This window comes from Bombus vancouverensis, unplaced genomic scaffold (assembly GCF_051014615.1).
Source record: "Bombus vancouverensis nearcticus unplaced genomic scaffold, iyBomVanc1_principal scaffold0039, whole genome shotgun sequence".
In the NCBI taxonomy this organism is placed as follows: Eukaryota; Metazoa; Arthropoda; class Insecta; order Hymenoptera; family Apidae; genus Bombus; species Bombus vancouverensis.
Genome location: NW_027468930.1, coordinates 294,256 through 309,248, shown reverse-complemented (window position 1 = coordinate 309,248; position 14,993 = coordinate 294,256). Strand labels below are relative to the sequence as shown.

At 39.8% G+C, this 14,993-nt stretch overlaps 1 long non-coding RNA gene across 3 annotated transcripts; it reads left to right on the top strand.

Annotated features, from left to right (window-relative positions):
* The first annotated feature begins 606 nt into the window (after positions 1-606).
* Positions 607-3,872, top strand: LOC143304547 (uncharacterized). 3 transcript variants are annotated; one of them, XR_013061206.1, is made up of 4 exons: positions 607-1,057; positions 1,240-2,661; positions 2,896-2,985; positions 3,086-3,871. It is a non-coding gene; the product is annotated as an uncharacterized LOC143304547 (long non-coding RNA). The 3 variants fall into 3 exon arrangements; XR_013061207.1 differs by having other exon boundaries at positions 618-1,057; positions 1,240-1,795; positions 2,579-2,661; positions 2,896-3,866; XR_013061205.1 differs by having other exon boundaries at positions 608-1,057; positions 2,896-3,872.
* The last annotated feature ends 11,121 nt before the right edge of the window (positions 3,873-14,993 follow it).

Genomic DNA, 14,993 nt, shown 5'->3' with positions numbered 1-14,993 from the left:
TACGTTCGGCGACTGACTGTCGCCTCGAGCCCAAGCTCATTATCACAATTCTCGAATAATTACAATCGGGTTGAATAACTACAATTGTTTGATTACAGCTATAGTAGACTCTAGGTTACAATGTTGCGGGGTTATCCAAAATTCCAAAGGTTCCGGTGTTCTTTTCATCTCCGACATATATATATATATATACGTATTCATATGCATATTTCTCTTGGCAGTGTAGTATTCATACGAAATGACATGTCAATTATTTATTTATCCTTTACCGGAATGTAGGCTAGTTTTAAGTATGTATCTTAGATTATCGGTTTGATAGAATTCGCACACATATATATATTTCTGACAATGTAACCTTCATTTCTTTAATAATACAATATTGTATGTTTTATGTATTCGTTAAACTATTAGTTTTTGACTTCATGTATACTTATATTTCATAAATTGATAATATTGTATTTATTGCATAGTATTGGAAGCACTGTCTCTAATATTTACTAGGTTATTACATGTTCGGCATATATGTTTATACTTATATGTAACTCTCCAAATTGATTGATTGAAATATATTTATATATATATATATATATATTCCTGGCGTTTCAATTATTTTCCCCTTTTGTAGTTATTCTTATTTCCTGGTTTATTTAGAATTGTGTGTATATGTATTTTGTTTATTGGTTGGATCCGTTAATCGCCCTCGTTTTGTTAATCCTTCCTTTCGTTTCGTAGTGCCGTGTGTTCGTTTGTGCATTCAAATCCTTATTCGCGTGTTGTGTATAGAATGGTTTTCTTGTTCTTGTTACGGCGCGTGCGGAGCGCGGGACGTGACATCCCCGCCCTTGGAGTTCAAATTTCCAAAGGAAATTTGACTGATGGTATCCCTGAGTTCGCTCAAGGCGGACGCAGGTGTCGTTGGTAGTTGAGTGACTACCGGTGTTATCGATATCCCTTGAGGTTGTGCTGTTTGATCATCGATATTTCGTCTTCTTTTGAGGTATAGTAGCGGGTGGGTGACTGAGCCGCATATTGCTCCTAATAGGGCGATTCCACATTCGTAAGTTTCACGTTACTGGTATCCGTGTGCGGCTATATCTATTATTGTTTTGATTAGTTTAAATATTGCGAGTACTGACAGTTCCAAATTCCATAAAACCAGTCCATAAGCTTGATACGGTATTTTTCGCTATTGTCGTTAATGTGTTTTGTCCATCATTCCCAGGATGTTTACTGTTCCAGGGACGATTGTTTTTCCTGTTGCTCCTCTGGCCAATGCGTTCAAGACTGCAGATTTTCTGCCGGGAACATGACGTGGTCCTGTAGTGCATCGTCTTTTGGGTATACATTCCGCTCGTGGCCAACGACGATGGTGCTGAATATCGCCACGTTTGGCGCACGTCCGGGCGGAGTTCCTGTGGTGCGATTCCTTTGCCAAACGGGTAGTTCCGAGTAGCATTTTGTTGTATGTCGTACCTTTACTTGTACCGGAATGCATTTGACTATATGGACCGCTTCTCCTACGATCAATGTTGAGAAATGTTAAGTTGGTATGATCGCTGCTTACTACAAGCTAAGTTGGTACGACTTCTAACGACGCTCTTTTGTCTTAGAAGTCGACCACGTTGATCTATTTACTTGGAGATTCCTGTGTGGTAAGACGTGTTATAAGACTGAAATATATTGGAGAAAACGAATCTAAGTGAATCGTTATTTTATAAACCCAAAACCTTATTAAATAACAATCAAAGCCATGTGTCCTGGGTTTTGGTTATGGTGTATGCAAATTCGTCGGGCGGTAAGTTTGCCAAGCTTAAAGAGTTCTCTATTAGTTTCTTCTGTGTGGTGTATCTTTGCGTCAGTGTATCATGGTATAATGTTTTCATTTCTCGAGTTTATCAGAAATAGGAATAACTTTTTATAGAAAAAGAAAATTTTATATTTATATATATTATATTTTTTTTCTTTCCTTTTTTTTCTTCTTTTTTTTCTTCTTCCCCTTTTTCTTTTTTTTTTTTGTTTTTTTTTTATTGTTAAAACATTTGTTTTATTTTAGGTTTTACGTACTTGTTATCAGTGAAAATAAATATTATGAATACTACTTGGATTGGAATTATATACATATATGCGTACAAAATCCATTTCTACATGTTAGATATAATAATATAACAATACTACGTAGATTAATACACAATAAAATATCCTTTTACTCCGGTTATATTTATTACTAACTCTCAATTAATCTATCTTAATTATTTTCTAACCACTTTCTATATTTATCAGCTATTTTATTTCTTCTTGTTAATCTGCGAAATCCACGCATGTACACTTCCTTGTATGGTGATTGATTGTTCACGAGGTAAGTTGCACTTTCACTGTTTTCGTTATTCGTTGAACTAACACGTTTTACATTCAAACAGTAATTGGAACACTCGTAATAAACTTCTTTTCTTTTTCCAAGTTTCCGCTATCTGTGTCATTCGACGAACATTGCCACGCCTCCACAGCACCGTTATAACATTTAGCGATGCTGCTCTTTGCAAATGAGGCAATTGAAGTTAATTCGTTCGTTTATTTTCAGCTAGTACATTGTGTTCCGCAAGCAGGGAGCCATAACCTATTTTGCATGTAGACCTTCTTGTATGATGATTACTTGTTTACAAGGTAACTTTCACTTCCCCTCTTTTAATTATTTATTGAATCGACATGTTGTATATTCAAACAATAATTGGAGTGCACATAATAATTTTCCCTTTTTCTTCTTAGGTTTTCGCTATCTGTATTATTCGACGAACAGTGTTACACCTCCTTTTGATTTATCCATAATATAGTTATAACATTTAGTAACCTTGTATTTTGCACCGAGACAATTGAAACTAATTTATTCACTTATTTTAGGTAGCTGTCATACATTGTGTTCCACGAACAACGATCCATAACCTATACTTGCACGTACACTTTCTTGTATGTTGATCACTTGTTCACAAGGTAACTTTCACTTTCACTAGTTAATTGTTCATTGAGTTAACACGTTTTATATTTAAGCAATAATTGAAACACGTATAATAATTTTCCTTTTTCCTTTTAGGTGTTCGATATCTGTATTATTCGACGAACAGCACTATAACATACACTACCGCACTACGTTGCCCACTGAAATCGCTTTATTCGTTGCTTATTTCGATTATGCGCTAGTTTTAACTTGTTTAAATGCACCGTTCGCGGAATCCCTTTTACTTCGATCTTGACGTTTTGGTTCTGCAAGATTTCTAGCACTTTGTATGGTCCAGTATATTGATCGGAGAATTTTCCTTTACTGGGTTCTTTTAGTAAATATATCGAATCTCCTATTTTAAAATCTTGGGGGTTGATTCGTCGGTCGTAATATTCTTTTGATCTTAGTTTGGATTTTATCAAATTTTCTCTTGCCATTCGTTGTACGGTGTTAATTTTATCGAACAGATCTTCGAGATATTCTGCGTAAGTTGGTTCCATGTTCTCTTCGATTATTACTTCACCAGTAGGTTCTCTGGCTAGATGTCCAAAAACTAATTCGTGCGGGGAGAATTTCGTTCCTTCGTGTACAGAGGTATTATAGGAAAACATAGCTAATTCTACCCATTCGTCCCAATTTTTGGAATTTTCAATGTATAATTTGAGATATTCTATCAGCACGTGGTGAGATCTTTCGATTGAACCGTTACTTTGTGGATGATATGCCGTCGTGGTATATTGTTTGATGCGGAATCTCTTTGCTACTTTCTTCATTAGTGAGGATGTAAAGTTCGTTCCTTGATCAGTGAGAATAGCTCTCGGTGACCCGAAACGACAAATAAATCGCTTTACAAAAACGTCCGCTATCTCGGCTGAAGAGATTCCTCCTAGTGGAATCCCAATTGAGTATTTTGTTAATAAGTCTTGGATAGTTAATATATATTCGTTTCCCTTTTGGGTTTTTGGTAATGGACCTATAATATCCATACTAACCTTATCGAACGCTTTACCTGGTGTGTCTGTAAGTACCATTGGTTGCTTTGCTTTTATTCTTGTGAGTTTCTTCAATTGACATTCCTTACATGTTCTTACGTAATCTTGAATTTCCTTTTTCATATTTTCCCAATAGTAATGTTGTCGTATTCTTTGATAAGTTTTTGTTATTCCTTTGTGTCCTGCTACGCTTGATTCATGTTTTTCTCGTATTATGTTGTTCCGCGCTTCCACAGATGGGGTAATTACTTCCCCAGTGCAAATGGTGATGGTTAAGGTTTTTTCCATAAATATTTCCTTTAATTTTCTGATTGTATATCGCCAGGGTATTTCCTCCAAGTTTCCTTTGCTAATGCTGAACGAAGTTAACTGTTTTTCATTTACTGCATCTAATAGAGATCTTAGCGAGTTTAATAAATTTTCTGGTGTTATTGGAATATTTCTATTTTCCTTTATCGGTAGGAATACAATGTATTTTCCAGAATCGTAACTCAATCTTGCTTTTTCTAACATTAAATCTTCATAACGAGGTAATTTTCCCGTTTCCTTCATTTCTAAGGCTCCTTTATCTATCGGATTGCCATGTATATCTATAAATACTACTTTATGGTCATTTACTCTCGCAATTGAGTCTCGGGTTTCTGAAATTCTTAGTTCCGCAATTATCGTAGGTCTCGTGTCCTTTTCTCGTTGTTGAATTAGTTCTGGAATTACAGTGGAGGTCTCTTTTTCGCTTGTTGTATCCGTGCCTTCTTTTTCTCGATTGGTTATTTCTCTATCTGTACTTACATCGATTTCTGCTAATGCTTGGTCTAAATATTTTATGGGGGTTTCTTCTATTGTAAAATGTTTTCGGGTAAAACCCTTTCCTTGATTTTTAGAATCACTGGATTGAGGCAAGACGTGTGGTTTAGCTTCGAATATGGGAGAGTCTTCGGTTGACGTATCTATTTCGAATCTTTTTGAGACAGGATAGCGAATCGGTGAGACTTCCTCTCTCTTTCTGATTGGTAAACAAACTTCCGGAGGGTTCCTAGATAATGCGTCTGTGTTTGCGTTCGCCCTGCCTTCTTTGTATACAATATCAAATTCGAAGTCCGATAACTTTAATTTCCATTTCCAAATTCTAGAAGTAGGATCTTTGATAGAATGCATCCACACTAAAGGTTTATGATCGGTTACGATGGTAAACTTTCTTCCGTAAAGATACGGTCGGAAGTGCATTGCGCTGTAAACAATTGCCAGACACTCCTTTTCTATGGTAGAGTAGTTTTGTTCGGCGGGATTTAATAGCCTTGAGGCATACGCAATCGGCAAATCCTTTCCGATTGGCCCTTGACTCAGTACACCGCTTATTGCATATCCTGATGCGTCTGTAGTAAGGTTAAAGGGTTTAGAAAAGTCTGGACATTGCAGGATGGGTTTCGTCACTAACGCTGTCTTTAAATTATTGAATGCGTTTTCTTGATTTTCTGTCCATTTAAAGGGAGTGTCTTTCTTTAATAGTTGTGTCAATGGTTTCGCGACCTTGGGGAAATCGGGGTATAAATCTTCTGTAATATCCTGCTAGTCCCAGAAATTGTTTGATATTTTTCGCCCTCTTTGGTCGTGGAAATTTTGATACGGCTTCGACTTTCTTTGGGTCAGGTTTCACGCCATCCTCACTAATTATATGTCCTGAATAATTCACCTCGTGTCGTAAAAATTCGCACTTATCAGGTTGTAATCGTAATTTAGCTTTCCTCAGTCTTTCCATTAATTTATTAAATTTAATTTCGTGTTCTTGGAGAGACGTGGAATAAATCACTATGTCATCCAGATAGACGAATAGTTCTATTCCTTGCAGACCAGATAATATTGAATTCATCAAACGTTGAAATGTTGCTGGGGCATCTTTTAATCCAAAGGGCATTCTTTTGAATTGAAAATGCCCGTATGATGTCGAAAATGCAGTTTTGTGGGCATCTTCCTGTGACATACGGATCTGGTGAAAGCCCGATGCCAAGTCAAACGTGGAAAAATATTTTGCACTTCCTAATTGATCCAATATTTCTGTAATGTTGGGTAGTGGGAAGGCATCGCCAATCGTTTTATCGTTCAATTTTCTATAATCGATGACTAATCTCCAGCGCTTATTTCCTTGCGAATCGGGTTTTTGGGCACAATCCATAACGGGGAGTTATATGGAGATATTGATGGTTCCACTACGTCCGTATCTAGTAGTTCTTGGACCTGTCGATTTATTTCTTCTCGATGTATTGGTGGATATCGATACTGTTTAGTATTGATGGGTATATTATCCGTTGTAATTATCCTATGTTCCAGAACTTCGGTTGCTTCCAATGTATTTCCTGGAATATGAAACCTATCTTGATTATTACGAATCAATTTTTTAGCATTTTCCTTTTCTTCTTCGTTCAAATGTTCGAGTCGTGGTAACTCATTTATTTTATCGTATCTACTTTCCTCCGATCTTAGAACTGTATTGCACGCTGTCCTAGGAAGCGGAGGCGGGGGGGGGGGGGGGATTTTCAAATTCTTTAATTACCATCGTTGGTGTTGTAAATACGTAACCTCTCGAAGTAGTATTTATTACTCTTATGTAACCTTTTCCTTTATGATTCCTCACAACTGCATTACCAAAATAGATTCCCTTGTTCGGCTCGATTCCTGGAATAAATCCCTCTTTTATCTCTGGATTAGCGATATTAATCGAACACGTTATTGAACTTCGCTTCGGTATAATTATTTTTTCTTTAGTATCGAAGGGAATATAAATATTTCCCCATCTGATATGTTTTCCCTCATAATCTAAACGAGCCTTACAACCTGCAAAAAATTCGGATCCTAGGATTCCGTCTTGATCGATTAGCAATGAATCATCGACTACATGAAAAACAACCGGATGGCCCGCAACCTGTATTACCGTCTGCCCTAAGAAAACCAGGCTCGTTGCCGTAATTCCTCGCACTTCGATTGATTCCTTTTCGTCGATGATGGCTGAATCGAGTATAGCAGGTTTCTTGATAATGTTGATTTCCGATCCAGAGTCTAATAATAAACTCGTCTTAGTCTTTAGATCTGGGGAAACTATTCGTGCAGTTGGGGTCGTTGGGGAATCGTTAAATTTTATTGACATAATTCGGAGAGGTCGCCTTCCGAATCTGAATTCAACTCCTGATGATTTTCCTTCGCCGGTTGCTTGTGCTTCACTCTTTTCCTTTTGCCTTGAGATTCTGGATTCTCTGTCTGTGACCTCGTTTGGTTGTGGGATGACTCCCCCACAATATTTAGTGGTTGTTCGTTCGATCTTATGGTCGGCATTGCGTTCGCTCTGTCTCTCGTTATGGGTGGTGGAGTCGATCTCGCGGGGGTGGCTGTCCTTGTTGTGTTTGTTGCCGTCGGCGCCGGTCGCCTGGTTGCCGCCTGTACTCTTGGGCGAAGGACGTGTTTGGTTTCCCGATGGTCTCGAAGCATAGGGTACGACTAATCCGGCATCTACTCGGGCTTTAAATTTGTAACAGTCTTTCACTAGATGCCCGGGTTTTTTGCAATAGTTACACATGATATTTTGTCTTGTAGAATTCAAAAAATTCTGCGATGGAGGTAGCGATCTTCGATCTTGGCGGTTGTTCCTGATATTGTTGTTAGTGTTCGAAGGATGCGCGTTGTCGCGTCTGTAATAGTTCGAGGGTGTCGGTCGTTGGGGTCGCGTTCTATCGGTTATTTGTTTCAATTCGTGTGTTGCTTTGACGGCTTGACGATACGCATCTTCTAAAGTATGGTACCCTGCTATTTTTACTCGCACATATACCTCGTTCGGAAGTCCTTCAACGAAAGCTTCTTTCGTTTCCCAATCTATAGTATCTTGGATACCGGGGGATATGATGCCGTAGTCGCCTCTTTCTCCGTCCACTATTGCCAATCTAAGATTTCTAACGGGATCCATATAATCTAATATGTCTTCCCCGGGTCGTTGAAATATCGTTCCTAATTCCCCTTTATATTCGTTAAGAGATTTCTTTGGGCCGAATAGATCCTTTAATTTGTTCCCGAAATCGTTTAGACTCATTAATTCTGTGTCTTCGATGGCGAGGAGCGCGTGTCCACGGAGCTTATTTACTAACAATTTTACCAATTGAGGTTCTTGATATCTGGGAATCATATTTCGCGCGCGCTCACAAGCTCTTAAAAAGTGGAATACCGATGGTCGATATCCGTCAAACACTGGCACCGATTCGATCGCATCTTTTAGCTTAATTGGCTGGGTATGTCCACTCGGCTGGACCGTCTCTTGTTGCGTTGTCGGCGGCGATACGGGTGTTTTAGGTTCTTGTTTTGTTTTAAGTTCGAATAAGCCGCTTTGTAATTCGGCGAGTTTTGCACTCATATCGCGAAAGTTCGCATCCCATGCTTTAAGCTTTTCCGACAATGTCAAAACCATTTCTTCGTCCAACGATTCCACTACACTCGCCATTGTTTCTTAAATATTTGTTAAATATATATATTAATCAAGATAGACTAACTAAATATTAACGACAAGACATGACTGAACTCGGTGCAAAGGAATAAAGTTATGCTACACGAAATAACTGGTAACACAATACACAAAACATTAACTAAATTAAACGAGACTTACATAAATGCAAGTCACGTATAATCGAAACAATGACTATTGAAATTCGGTAACAATACAATCCATGCTATCGCATTAAAGTAGCACACGGTATTGACACACACAATATCACGAAACACAAAACAATATTACAAAACACTACTAAATAAAATTATAGTGATTAACAATTAATTAATTATTTCAACAACACGTTACTGTTGACATTAAACCAACGCCATACCAAAGAGACACGCGAACGACCATGTTGAAAAATTCGTCGCGCGCACATACAAATAACAGCCTATGCAATACAATACAGCATCATAATAGCAATGTTAGGTACTAATAAAAAAAAAACACAAGAAAAAGGGGGAGAGAGTTAAGGAAAATATATATAATAAATAACAACTAACATAATTATAACATATTATATATGTTATATTATATACAGGGATACAGTATTCGTACAAAGGAACAGATCCAAACGAAAATTATATATATAAAAAAAAAATAAATAATATATATATGTAATATTGTGATATAATATATTTACAAGGAATGGATGATACAGATGTTAATCGGACAGAAAAAGACGATTGTTGTTCAACCTGAACTATTCACACCAAACGTACAGAAGATCACGTGGCCAAGATCACGTAGGTCTCCCCTTTCCAAAACTACGCGATCAAAAACAAACGCCTCGGCTCTCGCGACATTCCACGCGGTTCACCCGCCAACTCCCAGGCCTCACACTCACGATACTACACTCGGCCATCCTGCAATAACATCTGCCCTCAGATGTTGCCTCCTATCTCGCTGTCATCAGATGCGTCACTTTCGGCGTTTATGACCCAAGGTTTCATAAAATCAGCAGTAGTTGATGACCGTTTTGGCCCCTCATGCTCTCCTACCTTCTCCACAATGTAGCGATCATTCCACATTGCTCGCACTATCCGGTACGGACCCAAAAATCTTTCTCCCAGTTTTAATCCTGGGCCAAACTGCGTTCTCTTTATGGCCACCAACTCTCCACTTAGGTACTGTTTCGCACCTTTTCTTCTTTTGTTGTAGTGCCTCCGATTTTCCTCTTGAGTAGCAGCAATTTTCTTTTTCGCGTCCTCACGCAGTTCACGACGTTGCTCTTCGAATTCCACCACCCATTCTTCTTCAACCAATTTTCGGATCTGTGGGTCTTCTTTAGTTTGCATCTCGACCCCGACAAGTAGCTGGAAAGGAGTTTTTCCCGTGCTCCTGTTTAATGTAAAATTCAGGTATTTCTGTACTTGGTCGACATGTTTATACCAATCATCGGGTTTAGGGGCAGTCAGTTTAGTTAGTAAAGGTATGAGTGTCCTGTTTACCCTCTCTACCTGCCCGTTCCCCCTCGGCGCCCCCGTCGTGACTAATAAATGCTTTATATTTTCTTCTTCGCAATACTCTTGGAACGCGTTGGATGTGAACGCTGTTCCCCGATCAGAGATAATTCGTCGTGGGTTCCCAAAAACAGCCGCTTGCTTCTTCAGTCGATCGATAACATCCGCGGTATCAGTAGATCTAGTAGGATAAAGCCACGTAAACTTCGTGAACGCATCCACTACTACAAAGATGTGTGCGTATCTTTTCTTTGTAGCTGTCATAGGGCCCACATGGTCAATATGGTAAGTGTCTAACGGTGTGTCACCTTTGTCTAACGGATTTAGATATCCCTCTTGCTTGCCCAATTTTCGTTCGGCTAGGATACAATCGAGACAGTTAGATACCACATGCTCGACCTTTTCACGTAGCCCCTTAAACCAAAAGTCCTTCTTGACTATAGCTTCTGTTTTGGTGACCCCAAAATGCCCACGCTCGTGCGCCTGCCTGACTACCTGAACCTGCATAGCCTTCGGTACTACTATTAACACATCATCCTTACACTCTTTATACAAAATATTGTTCCTTATTACATACCTATCGACCTGATTGCACGTTGCGGCGTCTAAAATCCTACGGACTTCAACGTCCTTGTTCTGTGCACTTCTCAACCGTGCAATCAGCCCGTCTTCACTTTCCGTTACATACATAGTGCTCGGCAGGGGGTTTCTACTCAGAGCATCCACATGCTGCATGCTTTTACCTGGCCTATGACACACCTGATACTTAAACTCGTCTAGTAACAAGGCCCATCTGGCTACACGCACACACAAATCTTTCTTTTTCATTGTCATAGCAAACGCTTGGCAATCCGTGACGATAGTAAACGGCATACCTAACAGATATATTCTAAACTTGTTCAACGCTTTTACAATTGCTAGTACTTCCAGTTCGTAACTGGTGTACTTTGCCTCGGCGGGAGTTGTTTTTCCGCTGGCAAAGTAGACCGGATGGAATTTTCCATCGTCCAGATCTAGTTGCATTAAAATTGCTCCGTAACCCTCTGCGGACGCGTCTGTATGCAACTCAGTCTCCGCGCCCATTCTATACAACTTTAACACTGGTTCGTTGACAAGCGCTGTTTTCAAGATTCCAAAGGCCTCTACTTCTCGATCGCCGAACTGAAATTTTACCTCCTTTTTCAACAAATCCGTCAAAGGCTTAGCAATCTTCGCGTATCCCCTAATAAATTTTCGAAAGTACCCCGTAAGTCCCAAAAAACTCTGAACCTTTTTAACAGATGTTGGCTTGGGAAAGTTTGCTACTGCCCTAGTTTTATGTGTAGACGGCCTTATGGTATCTTTTGAGACTATATACCCCAAATATTCAATTTCCTGCTGCAGAAAACGACATTTTCCCCAGTTTATAATTAGCCCATACTGCTCAGCTAACTCTGTGACCATTTGCAAACGTCCCCACGCCTCCTCTAAATTCTTTGCAAGAATAATAATGTCATCCATATACACGATAACAATACCTTTACCTACTACGTTCCTTAAAGATCATCGAAATATACTTCTGAAACACAATGGGTGAAATCTTTAAACCAAACGGCAACTTCAAAAATTCATATTGGCCCGATGGCGTAACGAAAGATGTATATTTTCGGCTGTCTTTGTCTAAACACACGTGAAAAAACCATTCTTTAAATCCAACGTTGTGAAAAACAGAGTACCTTGCAATGCATCTAAAATATCATCAATTAAAGGCAATGGGAAATGTGGACACTCAATAAGTTCATTAAGCTCGCGAAAATCAACACAGACTCTGATAGAACCATCTTTCTTTCTAACTACAACTATGGGACTTGCATATTCTGAGTTTGACGGTTTTATTGTGCCTTCATTTGTCCATAATTCCATCAACTCGTCCACCTCTTTTTTCTCCGAAGGCGCCAATCTTCGCGGCCTTCGAACCACAGGTTTGTCACTCTTTAAAACGATTTTTGCCGTTATCCCAACGTCCCGCTTTTTCTCCGGCCTATACCCCCTAACGATATCGCGAATCGCTTCACGATAATGCGGTTCCCGTACGTGTGTTAGGTCTGTTTCGTCGGTCTGTTCTACCACGTTAACTCTAAACACATCCGGCACGTCTTTGTTAGTCTGTTCGTCAAGCCGTAAGAAAGTCACTTCGCCTCGTTTAACCCGTAGCTCTACCTGATCCAGAAAATCAGTGCCTAACAACAGGCCGTGCTTCGTCAATATTTTGTTTGAAACAACGTGCAAAGTGATTGGCAGTTTACACCCATCAACCGTCATTACCTTGGTGAATTCACCCCAGGTCTCATTGCCAGCGGAACCAACACCGTCGAACTTAAGCGTGCATTTACCTAGCGGTGGTGACCCTAACCTCGCATACTCGTCTGATCGAATGAACGTGAGATCACTACCCGTATCCACTAGTGCCACAAACCTACAATCATCTATCGCCACTTCCTTCACATACTTCCCCTTTTCGGATCTTGACACTACGCAAGTCTCTTTCGGTCGTGCCGTACACCTCGCTGCAATATGTCCAAATCCGCTGCACTCGGAACACCTAACACCTTCTCCCCTCTCCGGACACTTAACACTTAGATGATCCTCACTACCGCAAATGAAGCATCTTCTTTTCTTCATTGCATCTACAGATTGACTGGGCTTCCCGTTCTTCTGGGTTTTAGCCGGCTTCACAATCGACTTTACTCTGCGACTCTTCTGCTCTTCGTACATCACTAACCTCTTCCTCAACTCTTTGATTGACGTAGCGCCGTACAATATAGCCTTATTGTTCTCGTCGTCTATTATTCCATCCACTATGTATTCCACCTTTGCTTCCTCCTCTATGTCCACATGGTTGGCTATTTCGAGCATGCGGTACATGTAAGCCAAACATGCTTCATCACTCTCCTTTTTTGTTTCTTCAAGTTTCTGATGTACTTGCCTACTGTTGACTTTCCTCGAAAATTCTTTCACTAGCCCCCTCTTCAACTCATGCCAAGTCCTGGCATGACACTCGAAGCTCGCAAATATTTTCGCTGATCCCTTCAGCAGCTTCCTCGCGTAGACTGCCTTCTGCCCATCCGACCACATGCACGTATCAGCGACTTCCTCGAACGACTCGAACCATCGTTCGACATTTTCACCTTTGTTGCCACTAAACGACTCTAATGCATCTTCGACGTCTCTAAAACTCAGTGTCGAACCAACACATGCCCTTCGACAATATTCATCACCTGAATACACCCTTCGCGTACCTCTCTTGTATCCTCTTGCGTTTTTTTTGTCATCTTCATACTCACTTTCGTCGTCGCTTTCTTCCTCCGACGATATGTCATTACCATCCATGGCCGCTTGTAGCCGTGCGCGTAATTCTACTTTTCTTCCCGTCGTTTTTAAACCCAAACTAGCGAGGCGCTCCTTCAACTCCTTCGTATTCATTTTCTCAAAATTTTCATCTTCGTTACAATCACGCTCAGCTCTCTGTACATTTCCTAAATCTCGTTGACCGGTTAGCTCTTCACCGCCCGTCGATCCCTTAGGATACGATTGTCCAGCCCTACACCATTGCACGCGCATATATGTATATATACTCGAAAACAAGGTACATTTGTGATATTTATTCCTATTGATGATATATACTTATATATTTATAACAATAAAACAAATCTCATTTATACTACTTACCAATACGTACGCATATATGTATATAATTACAATCCAAGTAGTATTCATAATATTTATTTTCACTGATAACAAGTACGTAAAACCTAAAATAAAACAAAGGTTTTAACAATAAAAAAAAAAACAAAAAAAAAGAAAAAGGGGAAGAAGAAAAAGGGAAAGAAAAAAAATATAACATTGTTAGGGAAGTGATACATTTACACTGTACATGAGAGTGTGTGTGTAAGGGCCAGAGGGCGTCAAGGTCTTAGTGGAGACAAAAGACTGTTGCCAGATGTTAGAAGAATCTAGGATAGTCGGTTGGCGACCAGCGTGCGTGCAAGACGTTCTTCAGAGAGTAATATAGATGTATAACTGTTGTGTGGGAAATGTAGGCAATAATTTGTATTCCCATATCCTCGAATTTCCTTAACAAATATATATAAATATAAAATTTTCTTTTTCTATAAAAGGTTATTCCTATTTCTGATAAACTCGAGAAATGAAAACATTATACCATGATACACTGACACAAAGATACACCACACAGAAGAAACTAATAGAGAACGCTTTAAGCTTGGCAAACTTACCGCCCGACGAATTTGCATACACCATAACCAAAACCCAGGACACATGGCTTTGATCGCAGGAGAAGCGGTCCATATAATCAAATGCATTCCGGTACAAGTAAAGGTACGACATACAACAAAATGCTACTCGGAACAACCCGTTTGGCAAAGGAATCGCACCACAGGAACTCCGCCCGGACGTGCGCCAAACGTGGCGATATTCAGCACCATCGTCGTTGGCCACGAGCGAAATGTATACCCAAAAGACCTCGATGCACTACGGGACCACGTCATGTTCCCGGCAGAAAATCTGCAGTCTTGAACGCATTGGCCAGAGGAGCAACAGGAAAAACAATCGTCCCTGGAACAGTAAACATCCTGGGAATGATGGACAAAACACATTAACGACAATAGCGAAAAATACCGTATCAAGCTTATGGACTGGTTTTATGGAATTTGGAACTGTCAGTGCAGCAATATTTGGAATACTCGCAATATTTAAACTAATCAAGACAATAATATATATAGCCGCACACGGATACCAGTTACGTGAAACTTACGAATGCGGAATCGCCCTATTAGGAGCAATATGCGGCTCAGTCACCCACCCGCTACTATACCTCAAAAGAAGACGAAATATCGATGATCAAACAGCACAACCTCAAGGGATATCGATAACACCGGTAGTCACTCAACTACCAACGACATCTACGTCCGCCTTGAGCGAACTCAGAGATACCATCAGTCAAATTTCCTTTGGAAATTTGA